Genomic DNA, 13,447 nt, shown 5'->3' with positions numbered 1-13,447 from the left:
GAGGGCTGCTCCCCTCCTCCCCATACTATGCTGCCCGTGTCTGTGAAGACCGAAGCAAAAAAAAGCATTGAGCAGTTCCGCTTTATCCACATCATCTGTCCCTAGGTTGCCTGCCCCATTCAATAAGGGTCCCACACTTTCCCTGACCACCTTCTTTTTGCTAACACACCTACGTAGAAATTGACTTTGAAGCTAATCAAAAGAAGTTCCATTTGAAATACAAATCATTCAAATTGATACTGGGTCAGTTTTCTCCTCTATTCTATTTCTCACACACATTCCCCCACCCCAACCTTTGGAGTGAGGTTTTACAGCCGGACATTTTAGGCCAAGGGGGATAAATTACATCAAAGAAGCTTTTCAGGATTAGCCCCCATTTCCTACATTACTAACAAAAAGAAAAACAAGACAAGTTTTATTTCTCCAGTATAATTCAGTTGATCACACAATTAAGTCTCTTCTCCGTTAAAGAGTAACTTCATGTGTAATTTCATTTTCATTGGTAATAATAAATCCTCAACAATTAAAGAATTTTCTCATATATGGCAGTTTTCCTTTAATCCCCCTTTCCACCAGTGAACCCTTGAGTACAGTTGTGGTTAGGGATTAGATCGGGGTGGGCAAATTTTTTGGCCCGAGGGCCACATCTGGGTATGGAAATTGTATGGGGCCATGAATGCTCACGAAATTGGGGGCTGGGGTATGGGAGGGGGTGAGGGCTCTGCCTGGGGCAGTGGGCTCTGGGGTGGAGCCAGAAATGAGTTCAGGGTGTGGGAGAGGGCTCCAGGCTTGGACAGGGGATTGGGGTGGGGCGAGGGATGAGAGATTGGGGGTGGAGGAGGGTGCTCCAGGCTGGGACTGAGGGGTTAGGAGAGTGGGAGGCTGGGGCAAGGGAGGGGGTCAGTCTCCAGTTGACGCTTACGTCAAACAGCTCCTGGAAGCAGCAGCATGTCCCCGCTCTGGCTCCTACACGGAGGCATGGCCAGGCAGCTCCCAGTGGATGCAGTTCCCGGACAATGGGAACTGTGGAGGTGGTGCTTGGGGTGGGGGCAGTGTGTGGAGCCCCCTGGCTGCCCTTATGTGTAGGAGCTGGAGGGGGGACATGCCAGTGCTCCCAGGAGCCGCACCGAGCCACAGCACATGTGGAGCGGGGCAGCCCCCGACCCGCTCCCCGGCTGGAGTGTCGGAATGTGGCAAGCCCTAGAGCCTGCTCCCCAGTGGCTGGATTAAAATGTCTGAAGGGCCGGATGCGGCCCCCTGGCCGTAGTTTGCCCACCCCTGGATTAGATACAGTCCTGGATCAGAATCTCTGTAAAATAACAGAGATGAGGTTCCTATTAAAAATGCAGCCATCTCACATACGACACTGATTTCGTCCTACACACAGTTCCATCACCCACAAATGGTGAGTTCAACAAAAACACCACTTCTGTTTCCTCCACATCTACATCATTATGGACAGTGTCGTGGGGTTGATACATCCTGTCACAGGGTGTGTGGCCATGTACGGAAGAAGGCAGGGATTTGGGGGCGGGGCGGAGAAATCTGTCCCCTGGGTCAAGACAGCTTGTCTTCAGGTGGTGACTCCATCCAGTGGTGGGCGCAGTGTGGGGAAGAGGGACCTGGGACCACCCCACTCCACCAGGTCCTGACCCAGGGCCTTGAGGATCCAATACTCCTGTGTCCAGGGTTGATCTCTCACTGCAACAGTCCCGCTCCCTGAGTCACTTCCCCCCTTACGTCCAGAGTCGGTAATGTCCCGGCATCCAGCGTCGCATCCTTGGCGGTCAACTGGGTGTCTGCAGGGGCCTCAGGGTGGCTGGATGGTGCAGCCTGGGGGTCCAGCAGCTTCCTGGCAGGAGCCCACAACATAGGCTGGTTCTCCTCCTCAGTCCACCCAGGCTGAGCTGAGCTGCTCCCTTTTATACTCCGTCTCCAGTCGCCGCATGCCCAGAGAGGGGGAGGGGGTGTGGTCTCTTCAGCCCACAGGGTGCAGTTAACCCTAGAAGTGCCAGTTCAAGGTTGATACACCTCATCACAGACAGCATTTCCCAAATGTTGGGATTAGCTAGGAGATCTCTTCAGGAGTAACCTCCTGCAGGGACTGGGTCACAAATACCTTGGGAACCAAATACCTGGGCATTTTGCCTAGTTCCAAGTCACTTACTGTGGAATTCTATCCCTGGATCATCTGAGACAATATTGACTTAAACAATTGAACTACCCTGTGACCATGTGCACTTACTTCCATCAGTTGCACCATTTGGGGTCTCCTGCTGTTCACCTTTTCAGAGTGGAGATTTAAATACACAACTGTTTCTCTGATAATATGTCCAGCAGCTTGGAGTATTCTGTCCTGTTGACTGAACTGCATTTGAATTTTCTCCATGTCACCACGCAGGGATAGGGGAAAATCCCTTCCACCCCAGGGACCACCTGTTCCAAACCCCCCAGAGTGAACACACCCACCCACAGGAAAAGTACAATGGATATAACAAAGGAAGATATTTATTTACAGAGGGATGAGAGGAGAAAAACAACAAGGTGAAATATAGAGGGAGCAGTAGAACAGGGTTGCATTTAAACCCAGGTCCCACGGGCCCAGTGGGAGCACAGTCTGACAGGGCAGAAACTGAGCAATGTGTCTGCGCACAGAGTTCACGAGTCCTGAGCAAAGTTCCAGTCCAGTGGTGAGTCTTGGGTGCTCCTGGTCATCTTCAGTGCCAGTGAACTCTCCCCAGCAAACCCCTCCGGTGCCCTCTTCTGCCGCTCTCTGCAAAGCCCCAGAGAGCGACCCCTCTCCCCACTTAACTAGCTACAGCCTCCCTCCTTGTTCCCAATGCAGAGTCACCAGCCCCAGTACTCACAGCCCCATGCAGCTCTGGGCAGCCATGATACAGGATCCGGCTCCGGCCTGTCCTTCTTCGGCGATTCCCCCCCTGGCACAGTGCACCTCCTGGCTTCTGTCCTGGGCTGTCCCTGACTGGGCCTGTCCTTCTCAGGCTTTACACAGGTTTTTCCCCTTCCTTTTCCAGGGCCTGAAGACTGCCTTTCTCCTCCCTCCTTCTGGGAAAAAGATTTATAGGGGCCATGCTCTCTATACCCCAAAGGGGTTACACAAATAAGATGCAAATATTCAACAGCGAGGATGATTCACCACAGGGACAAGCTACCAAGGAATGTCATTTAATGAAGACTAGCTGCCTTTCTGGAATGTGTTTGCCCCAAAAGTAGCTCTTGTGTCATACAGGAGGCATTTGATATGTAGGGGGTCAGACTAGATGCTCTAATGGTCTCTTCTGGCCATAAAGTCGACTAATTTCTGAAAAAACTGAGTGTAGCATTGGGAGCAGCGTCTGATGTTTTCCTGTCTAGCCAGATTTCCAGGGGCGGCTCTAGAAATTCCGCTGCCCCAAGCAGGGCGGCGCGCTGCACCGCTCGCGCCACCCTTCCCCGGTCCCCCGGCCGGGGCAGAAGTGCCTGCGGACGGTCTCATAGTCCCACGGCTCCGGTGGAGCATCGGCAGGCATGACTGCGGAAGGTCCGCCGGAGCCAAATGCCGCCCTGCCAGGACAATGCCGCCCCACACGCCTGCTTGGCGCACTGGGGTCTGGAGCAGGCCCTGTGGCTTGCTGCCTAGAACGAACGCTCCTTGAGTGGGGTGATCCACAGGGAGTAGCTCAAACCTCCAAAGTGCCTGGCCAGGGGCAGGACATTAGCACAGCAAGGGAGGGGTCTGGCAGTGACATCACAAAGGCCTTTTGCAGGGGCTCAGACTATTGGTCAAAGATGGTGGGGAGGTGGTGACCTCACAGAGAGATGCTGACATCAGCCAGGCAGGACAGGGGTGAGGGACCAGGGAAACCTCAGAGACCCTGTGGCTTTGCTTCAGCAAGTCTCCTTCTCCAGGTCTCTCTTTGAGGACTGAGAGAGTATTCGGGTTCACGTATGTGAGCGCCAGGAGGAACCTCTTTCGAGTTTTCTCCTTCGGTTTTCCTGATTTTACTAGAAAACAGCCGTCCCTGTTTAGAAGGTAAGAGCCTCCTCGAGGTTTGAAACCTGTTCAGTCTGATCCATCTGGTGACCATTGAATTTTAGGCATGGAAAACACGAGCTTAAGGAGGCAGAATTTTATTGCGCACCTGGGATTTTGTCCCTTAGAATCACAGGGGTCATTAGGGTTTGTCCTTTTTTTTCACCTTTTCCTCCATCCATCCCTTCCTCCTTTCTCTTTGTCTCTTGCTTCTTTTGTCCTTTCTCCTGTTCCCCTCCCAACAGCAGGAGCGGTGTGTGTGTGTGTGTGTGTGTGTTGCGGAGGAGTGCTCGGCAGCTCGCACTGTGGGAGGTCCACCCAAAAATGTGAGGCTGAAATAGTGCTCGGGCAGTGATCCCCACCGGTGACCTGGGCCATCCTTTGGGATCTCTGGTGAGAACCCTCAGCCTACCGTCCTCAGTCTCTACCCTGATTGGCTGAGCAGGGGGTTATTGCCAGGGAGGAGATTCAGGTCCTTGTTGTTCTCTTTTAAGCCCAAGTAAATAAGTCATAACCAGTCATATGTTTGATGAATTTTGCTACTTCTCTGCATTAATTGTCTCTGAGCAGTTCATGATTCTCTCTAACATTGCAGTTCTCCTCAAATCCTTGCTGAATAATTACTGTGCACTGTTGTTGGTCTGGAGCTCATCCGAGAGCACTTTATTCAGGTCATTCAATGTCTGAAATTCAAGATCTGATGGTTAGTTTGAAAATCAGGGCTCTTGGGTCCTATTCCCAACTCTGCCACTGGCTGGCTGTGTGACCTAAGACAAGTCAATTCTCCTTTCTCAGCCTTAGCTTCTCCCTCTTTCAAGTAGGGATAATAATGATCCGCTCCTTCCTGCCTCACGGTGGGTGGAGGATGGGGATCCATTGGAGAGTGTCACTAGGAGTATCAGAGGGGCCGTGTTAGTCTGGATCTGTAAAAGCAGCAAAGAGTCCTGTGGCACCTTATAGACTAACAGACGTATTGGAGCATGAGCTACTGCACATGGCTAATCAAAGAGAACAAACCCCAAATCCCCCCTGTGCTTTGGGAGACAGGTTTGCTGTGGGAATCCTGTAGTTCAGATGACTTCAAGCCTGGACATTGTGATTCTTTACCAGTTTCTCTAGCATTGGGACAGTTTTGTGCTGATGGCCGAGTGATTAAGGTGTTGGAGTCGAAATCCAATAGGGTTCCCCTGCGCAGGGTCAAATTCTGCTCACAGCGAGGCCTGTGTTTTAGCCAGTCCCTCACCCGGGCAACACCTCTGTACAACCCCCTGAGACACTCTCAATTCTCTCCCCACCCCAAGTAAATCTTGTTCTGCTCCTTTCATAGAGATGCCTGGGACAACCCCTCACACTGTGTCCCTGAGGGGTCAGGCAAACTCTTAGCACCTGAAGCCTCTGCCACTCACCTGGTGCCCCATAGATCAGCCATAGCCCTGGTTCTGCTCCTCTCTCTAGGGTGTGAAAGGAGCCAAGTCAGCGACTCCATGGGAGCTACGGGGCTGCAGAACCAACAGAGCAAAAATAGGTGCTCAGCGCCCACTGGCAGCCAGCTCCCCCACCCCACTACAGGCCTTGCCGACAAGCTCCTCCTCTTCCCCTTCAGCCCCTCCCACCTGCCAGTGATCAGCTGTTCAGTGGGGTGCAGGAGGCGCTGAGTGGGGAGCGGGAGGAGCAGGGACGTCAGGAGGTGGGAGAGGGAGAGGAATGGGGCAGGAAGGTGCAAGCCGGGAAGAGATGGGACAGGGGTGGGGGCTTGGGGGAAGGGGTGGAGTGGGGACAGGGCCTGGGGTTGAAAGGGGGGGATTTGTCCTGGGCCCTGCACCCCTTTAGGGCCAGCCCTGAAGGGAAGCACTGACTATCACAGTGACAATACAACTGACCAGCATTGCTGGGGAGGCTGAGGGAGATCCGCACTCACCAGGTCTCTTCTCTCCCCCAGGGTGAGCCAGACACTGCTCTCCCCTGGCTCTCACTCTAGCAGCTGGACACCAAGGAGCCATTTCCCCACAGGAAATGCATTGAGTGCCCCTGTGGTGCTGGGGGGCTGGCGCTGCTGCTGCCTGTGGGGGCTGGCAGGGGGGTTGATGTTTGCACAGACTCTCAGCTGCCAGGCCAGAGGGGGCACTTGGGACCTTACCAGACTGGCTCAGTGAAGATGGGGGGTTGACAGAACAATACAGACGCTCTCCAGAGCACGGAGCAGCAGCCACCCATGCAACCAGGCAATGAGCATTTACCACAGCCTGGAGCCGAGGGGGAGGCGGCAGCTGCTGTTCCAGCTCCTCGGGGACAGGCCCTGTCAGCCAACGGCCACTTCTTACTCCCCACAGCTAAGGGCGTTGGGTTCCTCCGGTGGGGGTGTGGAGCAGCCGTTCGTTTTCCTGTCCTTTTTGTGTGCAAAATCTGACAAAAACATCCCAGACAGAGAAGCAACAGGCGAAAATATTATTTTGGAGGTGCCAAAGTAGCTCAGTTGGGAGAGCATTAGACTGAAAATCTAAAGGGCCCTGGTTCAATCCCAGGCTTTGGCAGGTCCTTTCCTCTCTCTTTGTGCAGGGGTGGCTTGTTTTGTGGGAGCACAGCAGTGCCTGCACCCAAGGTGAGTCCCTGAGCTTGGGCTCTGCAGTAGGAAAACATAGAAGGGGCTTCTGCCCCTAGTTGGCCCACCTGACCTTTAACAAGGCGAGATGGGAGCTGTCTTTCCCAACATGGCAGGAAGAGAGTGAGGCAGGGTGACCCTCAGGAGTGGCACCAGAGGGCTGCTGTGCAGTGACAGGCAGGGATTGGGGATGGAAGCTCCTCTGTGCAGCTGAGCAAGGGCAGTACCAGGGAAGGGGCATCTGCAAAAGTGACCCAGCAACACCTCTCCTCCTCTGGGCACCTAGAGCAGAGGCAGCTGGTGCTGACAGCTCCAAGGGAAGGGTTAAAAGCCACAGAGCAACTGAGGTCAGCGCTAGAGGAGGGCAGGACCATGCCTACGTGTGGCCTTCAGACAGGCACAAAAACACCCAGCCAGGCTGCTCCCTGCCATGCCAAACACCCACTGAAGGTCACCAGCATGTGGGGCGGCTGCTGATGCTCTGTGGCCAACATCAGAAAATGGTAGGAAAGCAGGGCCAGCCCCCATGGTGGGGCCTCTTACCGTTCCCACTCCAGGTGCTCACTTTTTCAGTGGGGCAGGAGATTTTACCCCAAGAGGCTTTTCCCCAGGTGGTGAGAAGCAGAGAAACACCCAGGCTCCCAAGGTGCTATGTAGCAACCCCCCTCAAACACAGGGACAGGCGCACACTTGGAAGAGGGAAACTGCTCCACACGCTAGCCCGGGCAGCCGCCCATTTTCTTTGGCAAGTCAGGAAGGGCAAAGGTGAGACTGGAAGCACCTGGGGCTCATGCCCCAGCCTTTGTGACACCCAACCCCCCAACTCCTTCCCGGGGCTCTAGCTGAAGCCGGAGCATTGGCCTGAGCGGCCAAGAAGAGGTTCCAGCCCTGAAGGGAGCAGGACTTGCAGCACAAAGTGAGCACAACCACGAGGGGACTCAAATCCTGAATCATCCGATCCACAGGGAGATGCCTTATCCTTTAGGCCACATGATGAGGGGGTCTAAACACTTCTTTGGAAAAGCCGGACACTGTGTTTCTCAGGTCATCTGCTGAGGGGGCCGAGACTCTCTGGGCACAAGAAGTTAAGTTCCCAGCGACACGTGAGACTTAACTGTATGGGGCCAGGTGCAGGGCTTTGGCAGGGAGGCTCGGGCATGGGGGATTGAGGTGCAGCGGATGGACCGGCAGTCTGGGCACAGAGATTTAGTCTCCCTGAGGAGGAGGAGGAATCCTGCTGACAGGCAGTGGCTGTGCAGAAAAAGAGGAGGGGTTCCTGGGACTTTTTTTGCCTCTCTTTTGCCTGCCTGCTCACTCTTGCCTGCACACTGGGATAATCACTGTTGTGGTGAATGGTGAAGCTCTTCCCTAACTAGCTCAGGTGGTAGAGCATCAGGCTCTTAATCTGAGGGTCCAGGGTTCAAGCCCCTGTCTGGGCGCTCAGCTTTTAAGTTGCCTTGTGTGCCAGGAGCCAAACTCTGTTCACAGCCACACAGGGATTCCCAGAAGCTGTGGCCATTTCCTGGAAAGGTTCCTTTCCTTAGCAAGCAGGAGACAGGCTGCAAGTGCAGATAGCGCAGTCTCTGGCTGGCAGGAAGGGCTGTGGGGCCAGGTGCTGAGAAAGCCCAGAGGGGGAGCAGCAGAGATGAGGGGAAGAGAGACAGAGAAGCAATGAGGACAGAGCACAAGTGTAAAGGGGGCATCTGGTCTGGCTATTGTGGCAAACTTCCCTGGTTTATACATGACCCTGGTGGAATTGGCCTGTGGAAGGATCTGAGTCCCCACCCCCTTACCCCGAGGCTGCCTGACCTCGAGGACTGTTAGGATACAGATATTCAGGCCTGTACTTTAAGAATTTAGGTGTATTTTTATCACTTAGCTAGTTATAAAGATATAAAAGAAAGAATAAAAAATCACTGTCTGTCTGTGTAATGGCCTTCTCTTACTGTGACAGTCTGAGGCCTGGTTCTTCGGCTAAGCAGCAAAGGCAGCCATAAGCTGGGAAGTGTATGGTCACATTCACACATTCCCAACTAGTCACATTGAAATAAGGTGCTATTGGGCTGTGAGGAATACAATCCTGCCCTGATATTCCATCACCTCCAGAGAAAGGGAAACTTCGTTTGGTAGCATCCTGTCTGGCAAGAACTCACTTATCAATAGACACAGCTGGAAAACCCTTATGTCTGTATAGATGTAGTTGTGAAATCCTCCCTTCTGTATTGTTTTGTATGTTTATTTGCATGGTCTCTGTCTGGTTCTGTGATTGTTTCTTTCCTGCTGTGACAGGAAAACATCAGATGCTGCTCCCAATGCTACACTCAAGTTTTTCAGAAATTAGTCGACTTTATGGCCAGAAGAGATAGATATATGTATAGATGTATAGTTGTGAAATCCTCCCTTCTGTATTGTTTTGTATGTTTATTTGCGTGGTCTCTGTCTGGTTCTGTGATTGTTTCTGTCTGCTGTATAATTAATTTTGTTGGGTGTGACCAGTGAAGGAGGTGGAATATAACCATGTTACAGTATATTAGGACTGGTTAGTCTAGAGAAGGAGTGAGGGTACCAGGCAGTGTGGCGGTCGGGGCCACGTGGTGAGTGCCCCGCTGAAGCGCTGGCCGCCCCCCTTCTCTCTCCCCCCACTCCCTCCCCTTCCCCCCTGCTAGACCGGGTGCGCACTGTGCAGCACAGGGACTCCACTGGCTCTGGCCGCCATGTAGGGTTTTTTGTTTTGTTTTTCCCCTGCTTTGCCGGCCGCACCATTGTTTTTCCCCCCACCCCCCTGCTTTGTTGCTCCAGCCCCCCCATTTTTGTGTTGTCCCCCCCAACTTTGCCGCTCCAGCTGTGCCGTATCCGCCCCCCCACACCCCCGCTTTGCCGCTCCAGCCGTGCCGTTTTTTCCCCCGCTGTTTTGTTGCTTGGGGCGGCAAAAAAGCCAGAGCCGGCCCTGCCCACACCTGACTCCCTGCCATCTCTACCGGGACCTGACAAGCTTTGCTTGTGTTTGGATTCTGCAAAGCAGAGGAGCAGGTGAGGTTTTCCTTGCAAGCTCTGTGTGTGTGTGTGTGTGCGTGCGTGCGTGCGTGCGTGCGTGTGTGTGTGTGTGTGTGTGTGTGAGAGAGAATCTTTGGCCAGGTCTGCACTACAAGGTTACTTCAGCAGAATTATATTGCTCAGGTGTGTGAAAAACACACTAAGCTCCCTCAGTCAGCAGCTTGTGGCTGGTGTACACAGTGCAATGCCACGTCTGGTGACAAAACTGCCCTGTTTTGCTGACAAAATAAAACGACTTCGATGAGAGGTCTAGAGCTTTTTGCAGCAAACTTAAAGTGACAGAGTAGACGCTGCTGTTCATTATATCACCATAACTGGCCTCCTCCAGTATCCCACAATGCCTGCCGTGAACTCGCCTGCCCTGCATTCCTGCTACAGAGCCATGGCCCCTCCCCTTTCATAGCTCCGGGAAGTTCTCACAGCTGAGCCTGCTGCTCTGCTCCGGCAGCCAGGAGCAAATCACTGCCGTGGATGCTGCTCTCTCCCGCACTGCGAACACAGAGCAGGGTGGCGGGAACTTCCATACATTGGGGGGGGGGGCACCGGCATCCGAACTGTGACGCCACCATGACACCCCTTCCCTCGAGGAGGCTCTTACCTTCTAAACAGGGACGTCTGTTTTCTAGTAAAATCACTAAAAGGGAAGGAGAAAACTCGAAAGAGGTTCCTCCTGGCGCTCACGTCCGTGAAGCCGAATACTCTCTCAGTCCTCAAAGAGAGACCTGGAGAAGGAGACTTGCTGAAGCAAAGCCACAGGGGTCTCTGAGGTTTCCCTGGCCCCTCAACCCTGTCCTGCCTGGCTGATGTCAGCATCTCTCTGTGAGGTCACCACCTCCCCACCACCTTTGACCAATAGTCTGAGGTCCTGCAAAAAGCCTTTGTGATGTCACTGCCACACCCCTCCCTTGCTGTGCTAATGTCCTGCCCCTGGCCAGGCACTTTGGAGGTTTGAGCTACTCCCTGTGGATCACCCCACTCAAGGAGCGTTCGTTCTAGGCAGCAAGCCGGCTAGATAGGAAAACATCAGATGCTGCTCCCAATGCTACACTCAAGAAATTAGTCGACTTTATGGCCAGAAGAGACCATTAGAGCATCTAATCTGACCCCCTGCATATCACAGGCCTCCTGTATGACACAAGAGCTACTTTTGGGGGCAACACATTCCAGAAAGGCATCTAGTCTTCATTGATTGACATCAAGAGATGGAGAATCCACCACTTTCCTTGGTAGCTTGTTCCTGTGGTGAATCATCCTCTCCGTTGAATATTTGTGCCTTAGTTGTAATATGAATTTGTCTCTTTTCACCTTCCAGCCATTGGGTCTTGTTATGCCTTTCTCTGCTCGATTAAAGAGCCCTTTAATACCCAATATTTTCTCTCCATTAAGGCACTTCAACACTTCCATGAAGTCACCTTTCAATCTTCTTTTGATAAGCTAAACAGGTTGAGCTCATTCAATAGATCACTAGAAGGCATTTTTCTCCAGCCCTCAGAACATTTGGTGGCTCTTTGCTGCCCCAGCTCCAATTTCACAACATATTTTTCAAATGAGGACACCAAAACTGGAGGCAGCATTACAGTATCAGTCTCACTGATGCCGTGTCACTTCCTGTGACGTTATTGACATAATCTATAACTGTATAGATCATTGTTGCGACCACTGTTCTATATTTTCAGCCAATATGGTAGAAAGGTTGTTGTGTAAGGGGTCTATGGAGAGGTTCTGATTGGCTGATTATAATGATGCTATCTCTAGATGTGTATCATTTTTGTAGTTGATGTTATGAATATTGGCTCTATGCTGCCCATATTTCAAACTTGTGCTATGCTTCCGGGGAACACCCCAGACAAGTTGGTGTCAGTTCTGTCTAGCCTGTTTGATGGCTCATTAAGGACCATCAGCTGTACAATCGACCCATTGAGAGAAGGCAGATATGCCCTGTGGCTCAGCAAGGTCTGCAGGGACCTGCCTATGGACAGAACTTTAAGGTTTTTCTATGCCAGGTGCTGTATAGAGTGTCCTTGGGACAAAGACTACATGGCAAGAGACTATAAAAGGCTGATGCCTCGCCTCCATCTTGTCTTCAGTCCTGCTTCATACCTCTGGATGGACTTTGCTACAAACTGAAGCTCTCTACAAAGGACTGAATGACCCCTTATTTTTTCTCTGGCCTAGCAAGAATGAATTGAATTTTGTGACTTTCTGGAAAGTGCAGCAAAATTAAATGTGGGGAATTCAGTCTCTGTGTTTGTGAGCTGATGTTTTCCTCTCACAGGTCAGTGCCTGCATTGAAATACCAAGAGGGATCTAAGGGCTGGTGTACGCTGGGCACTGAACTGGCAGTGCGACGTCTCTCAGGGTGTGACCCCCCCAATCCATATAGTTAAGGTGACCTAAGCCCTGGTTAGATAGTGTTGGGTCTGAACTTTTGATGAACTGAAACTTAACTCAGACTTGATGTCTCTGTCTGAAACTTTTAATCAAAGCTCTGACCTGCGAACTACTCATGACACCCCCCTCCCCTTAAGTAGCCATCTCCCCTTTGTTTTTTCTAATTTACATTTTAACCTGTTTTATCCTGTAGAATCTTGATTGATTATGCATGACCATTCTAATCTGTTAATCACTTTGTTTACTTCTGTGTATAAATATTAATGCTCAACCCTAATAAACTTGCCACACTTACTCCGAAGCTTTTCTGTAAGCTAAGGATGGTGTGAGCCTGTTGATCAACGAATTGTTGTCTGGTCTCTGACAGACTTGTGAGCCCCATACCAACTCCGCACAAACTCAGGTGCTGGAGAGGTGAGTAAGGACTTGCTTTTTACCTAACAATTTGGGGGCTCGTCCGGGATTCCTTCTGGTGCGGTGCCTCTGTCCAGTGGCCAGACCACTCATATACGAATTGGCAGGCGCCATGGGAGATTTCTCCCAGCCAATTCAATATTGAGGGGTCGTGTACTGGACAGCAGGATAAACGCCAGTTGGAGGGCTCCTGTCAGACACCATGGGTCAAGGGACTAGCGTGCCTCTTGAGAGTCCGCTGGGGATTGTAAATAAGTTATGGAATGAAGGGAAACTCCCAGTACAGACAGGAATGTCTAGGAGGAAGTTGTACACACTGTGTGTAAGGAATTGGACTGGGTATACCGCGGTATTGGCCGACCCGGAGATGAGGTGGTTTTCAGATGGCTCTTTCGAACAGGCTGCCTTAAGAGGAGTAAGGAGCCAGATCGAAAAGACCATCCGGGACAGTTATGTTACTGGTTTTGTTGGGACACAGCAGCAGAGCTGTGGAAATCTTTAAAAATTATGGCAGTCAGGTATTCTTCCGAGAGTGAACCCCCTCCATGTTATTTCGATGAAGGGTGTAAACCACGGCGTGTTTTAACTCGTCAGTTGGTCCCCACTGCACCTGCCCCTATTCCTCCGCAAGGGGACTCTCTCCAGAGTGCAGAGGGGAATCTGCAGGACTCCAAATTGGAATCTCTGCAGAGTGATAAGGAGGAAATGGAGGGGCACACCTCGGGAGGAGTAATTACTAGGCAAAAGATCAAGCAGATGCAGCAGGATGCATACTACTCTTATTTCGTTTTTTGTGAATCAGTCAGTACCCCCTGTAAGGGATTATTTCTTAAAGTTTCGCCCTGGTTGGGGAGGTGAGTCAGTCACTTCAGTGTTGGACGTAGCTGATTTTGCATGGGAAGAAAAAGGAAGAATATAAGTTGATGGCTTTAGCTTTTCGCGGTGGTATTCGAGGC

At 51.9% G+C, this 13,447-nt stretch overlaps 1 non-coding gene across 1 annotated transcript; it reads left to right on the top strand.

The window, feature by feature from the left end:
- Positions 1-6,491: 6,491 nt before the first annotated feature.
- On the top strand, positions 6,492-6,564 carry TRNAF-GAA. The gene has a single exon. It is a non-coding gene; the product is annotated as a tRNA-Phe (tRNA).
- The last annotated feature ends 6,883 nt before the right edge of the window (positions 6,565-13,447 follow it).

The sequence above is a fragment of the Mauremys reevesii genome, unplaced genomic scaffold (genome assembly GCF_016161935.1).
Source record: "Mauremys reevesii isolate NIE-2019 unplaced genomic scaffold, ASM1616193v1 Contig111, whole genome shotgun sequence".
Lineage (NCBI taxonomy): Eukaryota > Metazoa > Chordata > Testudines > Geoemydidae > Mauremys > Mauremys reevesii.
Note: the sequence above shows the minus strand (reverse complement) of the source record. Positions and strands in the feature narration are given on the sequence as shown.